Genomic DNA, 4,989 nt, shown 5'->3' with positions numbered 1-4,989 from the left:
ATCGTCAAATTCATGAAAATCTCAACATTACTTTTTAATCATCACATAAGGCATTTAAAGAATTTTTGAAACATAGGAGAATGATGAATTTAAGCATACAATGTTTCAATCAAATTCAAGTCATGAATGCCAATACTTTCATATTTGTAAGTATCAATTCATGAATGCCAAAAGATATTATTTGTGATTCCAATTTTGCAAGATCAAGATTATGATTTAGATAAAACTTATTTAAATCAAATCGCTAACTTGAAATTCATAATCAAGTCATCAAAGTCGATTTTGAGATTTCACAACATGTCATATGGAATTTGAAGGAGAATGAGAGATGGAAAGAAGATGAAAAACTTTACGGAAAATCCAATCAAACAAGTTTATTGTTTAGGGACAATTTAACATACCTAATTCCCTTCTAATGAATTCAAATTGGTCTTCATTCAAGGCTTTTGTGAATATATCTGCTAATTGATGCTTTGTGTCAATGAATTCTAGAACAACATTATTGTTAAGGACATGATCGCGTATGAAATGATGCCTAACGTCGATGTGCTTAGTTCTAGAATGCTGAATTAGATTTTTAGTAAGGCATATGGCACTAGTATTATCGCATTTTATGGGAATATTTTCAAGGTGAATTCCATAGTCTTCTAATGTATTTTTCATCCAAATTACTTGTGCACAACATGCACTTGCAGCAATGTATTCGGCTTCCGCCGTAGATAGTGCAACTGAATTTTGTTTCTTGGAAGTCCAAGAAACAAGTGCATGTCCTAAAAATTGGCATGTTCCGGATGTACTTTTTCTATCTATCCTGCATCCGCCAAAATCGGCATCTGCATAAGCTATTAGATCAAATTTTTCAGATTTTAGATACCACAATCCTAAATTTGGAGTTCCTTTAAGATACCTAAATATTCTTTTAACACTCTTAAGATGAGATAATTTAGGATTAGATTGAAACCTAGCGCAAAGTCCTATACTAAACATAATATCCGGTCTAGTCGCAGTGAGGTAGAGTAGACTTCCTATCATTCCCCTATATGTTTTTTGATCAAAACTTTCACCATTTTCATCCATATCTATCTTAGTCGCAGTACTCATAGGGGTGTTTATTGCTTTTGAATTATCCATGTTAAATCGTTTTAACAATTCTAATGTATATTTGGATTGGTTAAGAAATATACCATCACTAAGTTGTTTGATTTGTAATCCCAAAAAGAAAGTTAATTCACCCATTAAACTCATTTCAAATTCAAGACTCATACATTTGGCAAATGATTCACATAGTGATTCATCCGAAGAGCCAAACACAATATCGTCAACATAAATTTGCACAATAAGAAAATTATTTTCAAAATGTTTAATAAACAATGTAGTATCAACCTTGCCTTTGGTAAAATTATTTAAAATAAGAAAGGAACTAAGCCTTTCATACCAAGCTCTAGGAGCTTGTTTTAAGCCATAGAGAGCTTTAGTCAATTTGAATACATGATTAGGAAGAAGAGAATTTTCAAATCCGGGAGGTTGTTCGACAAATACTTCTTCGGAAATAAAACCATTCAAGAAAGCACTTTTAACATTCATTTGAAATAGTTTAAAATTATTACTACTAGCATAGGCAAGGAGCATCCTTATGGCTTCTAATCGAGCCACGGGAGCGAAGGTTTCTTCGTAATCGATACCTTCTTCTTGGTTGAAACCTTTGGCCACTAATCTAGCCTTGTTTCTAACCACGATACCATTTTCGTCTTGCTTGTTTCTAAAGACCCACTTAGTACCTATGACTAAGTGGTCACTTGGTCTAGGAACAAGCTTCCATACCTCATTCCTCTCAAATTGGTTCAATTCTTCTTGCATTGCAATGATCCAAAAATCATCTTTTAAGGCTTCGTCAATGCATTTAGGTTCAATTTGAGAAAGAAAAGCCGCGTTAGCACAGAAATTTTTGAAAGAAGAACGAGTTTGAACCCCTTTTGATGTATCTCTTATAATTTGCTCGTTTGGATGAGCATCTATATACTTCCATTCTTTTGGTAAAGAAATTTCGGAAGAAGATGCATTCAAATGGCTATTTTGAGGAGAGGGTTTATTTAAATTCAAATTATCAAAACCAAGATCATCATCAAAATCATTTTTCTTTAAATCGGAAACTTCATTAAAAACTACATGAATAGACTCTTCAATTACTAAAGTTCTTTTATTAAAAACCCGAAAAGCTTTAGAAACGGAAGAATAACCAAGAAAGATGCCTTCATCGGATTTAGCATCAAATTTTCCTAAAGCATCCCTTTCATTTAAAATAAAGCATTTACAACCAAAAACTTTAAAATAAGAGATGTTTGGTTTTTTGTTATTCCATAATTCATAGGGAGTTTTGGATAAGGATGGTCTTATTAGGACTCTATTCATGATGTAGCAAGCCGTATTTACGGCTTCGGCCCAAAAGTACTTAGGTAAACTATGTTCATTCAACATAGTTCTTGCCATTTCTTGTAGGTTTCTATTTTTCCTTTCAACTACTCCATTTTGTTGAGGATTTCTTGGAGTTGAGAAGTTGTGATTGTACCCATTACTTTCGCAAAAATTTTGAAAGTCACGGTTTTGGAATTCACCACCATGATCACTCCGAATTGATGAAATCATGAAGCCTTTTTCGTTTTGAGTGAGTTTACAAAATTTAGAGAAACACTTGAAGCAATCACTTTTGTGAGCTAAGAAATAGGTCCAAGTGTATCTAGAGTAGTCATCCACAATCACAAAAACATATTTGCTTCCACCTAGACTTATTGTATCAATTGGTACAAATAGGTCCAAATGGATCAATTGTAATGGTCTAGTAGTGCTAATTTGATTTTTTGGTTTGAAGCTTGTTTTTATTTGTTTGCCTAATTGACATGCATCGCATACTTTGTCCTTAATAAACTTTATATTTGGAATTCCTCGTACTAATTCTTGAGATGAGATCTTAGATATTGTTTTCATGCTTGCATGGCCTAATCTCCTATGCCAAAGCCAAGCATCATCATTTACGACGGAGAAGCACATTTCATTACTTAGTTCATCAAGATTGATGGTATAGACATTAGAGTGCGATCATACCAGCACTAAAGCACCGGATCCCATCAGAACTCCGAAGTTAAGCGTGCTTTGGTGAGAGTAGTACTAGGATGGGTGACCCCCTGGGAAGTCCTCGCGTTGCACTCCTTTTAAAAACTTACCAAAAAAAAGATGGTATAGACATTATTTTGTTTTAAAGCAATCATAGTCATGTTATGATTTGGTTTTTCAATAATGCACATATTTGATTCAAATCTAACGATGTAACCTTTAGTCATGTTAAAATTAAATTTGTTACCAATAGTTCCCTTGCCAATGATTTTGCCATTGTTGTTGTCTCCGAAGGTAACGTACCCTTCTTCTTTGCTAGTGAGCATAGAGAAATGAGATGGATCTCCAGTCATATGTCTTGAGCATCCACTATCGAGATACCATCTCTTGCTCCTAGCTTGTGGGTTTGTCTACAAAAGAGGATGATTTTTAGGTACCCATTTGATTTTGGGTGCCTCAAAAATTGACCCACTAACTTTGTGTTAGAACCCTTGCAGATTCTAAACTTGGGGTTGATCTCTTTAGGGGATCGGCCTCCTTGGAACTCTATAGGGGTTCCTCCCTTCAAGTTGCTGCTCAAAGGCTGCAGAAAAGATTCATATATTGCTTAAGAAAAGAGAAGGAATACATGGCTATTTATAGGACTTCTAAACCCTAACTCCTAATATGACTCCTACTTAAGACTCTTACTTCTAACCAACTCCTAATAGGACTCCTACTCAAGACTCCTATTCCCTTACAACTCCTAATTCTTCTCTAAGAAAAAACCTCCTACATGAATGCCCCTCACAATTAGGACTCTCCTAGCTAGAGTCCTAACAGAATGTCCCTCTCAATTAGGACTCTCCTAGCTAGAGTCCTAACATTTTTACATGATTGTCCCTCTCAATTAGGACTCTCCAAGCTAGAGTCCTAACAGACCCGCCCTCTTCAAATCAGCCTTGTCCTCGAGGCTGATGATTCATGAATTATGGGAATTTGATCTTCAAGTTGTCATAGTTCTCCCAAGTGGCATCTTCTTTTGGTAGGTTCGCCCACTGTATTAGCACTTCATTAGTGGGTCGTCGTCGTCGAGTCACGATCCGTCGATCAATAATGGCACTTGGCTGGGTCTAGAGTTCTCTTTGGGTAGTCATATTTGGTGGGTGGCTTTGGGCTGTCTCCAAGCACCTGTTTAAAACTTTCGGTTGGCTGTTGGTTTGTGGGTGATATGTCGTACTCCTTTTCAATTTAGTACCCTGCATATAGAATAACTTTGTCCAAAATCTGCTATTGAAGATGCAAGTAGAATTTGTCACAAGCACAATGCGTCCCTTATAGTGTAATTCTTTTGAGTCCCAATTGTAATGAGCCATGGGGCTTGGTGCTTCCTCCAATTTTTTTATAATCTTACTAGTATCTGAATCTTCCTGCCATTCCATCTTAATATCCTCAAGGAAGTCGCTAGTCGGAAGTGAAACGGTCGAAACTTCAACTTGCTCAGGTAGTTGCGAAAGCGCATCTGCAAGAACATTCTCTTTCCCCTTTTTGTAAGTTATTCCAAAATCAAATCCAAGAAGTTTTGTTACCCATTTTTGCTGCTCGGGGGAAGATATCTTCTGCTCCAAGAGATATTTTAGGCTTTTATGGTCGGTCTTGATTTGAAAGTATCGCCTGATCAAGTACAATCTCCACCTCATTGCTGCGCGCACAATGGCGAGCATCTCCTTATCAAATGTTGACATATTTTGATCGGAGGGAGATAATGCCTTGCTAGTGTATGTGAGTGGTCGACCATCTTGCATGAGAATGGCTCCAATTCTGACTCCAGATGTGTCGGCCTCAATAATGAAGGGTCGATTGAAATCTGGTAGTGTTAGCACCGGCATCGTCGTCATGGCT

The 4,989-nt window shown here is 36.4% G+C and overlaps 1 non-coding gene across 1 annotated transcript; it reads left to right on the top strand.

Moving 5' to 3' along the window:
* Window positions 1-3,085: 3,085 nt before the first annotated feature.
* LOC135672691 (5S ribosomal RNA) lies at window positions 3,086-3,204 on the top strand. The gene has a single exon (XR_010513050.1). It is a non-coding gene; the product is annotated as a 5S ribosomal RNA (ribosomal RNA).
* The last annotated feature ends 1,785 nt before the right edge of the window (window positions 3,205-4,989 follow it).

The sequence above is a fragment of the Musa acuminata genome, chromosome BXJ1-4 (assembly GCF_036884655.1).
Source record: "Musa acuminata AAA Group cultivar baxijiao chromosome BXJ1-4, Cavendish_Baxijiao_AAA, whole genome shotgun sequence".
Classification (NCBI taxonomy): Eukaryota; Viridiplantae; Streptophyta; class Magnoliopsida; order Zingiberales; family Musaceae; genus Musa; species Musa acuminata.
The sequence above is the reverse complement of the archived record's forward strand: the minus strand, read 5'-3'. Positions and strand labels throughout refer to the sequence as shown.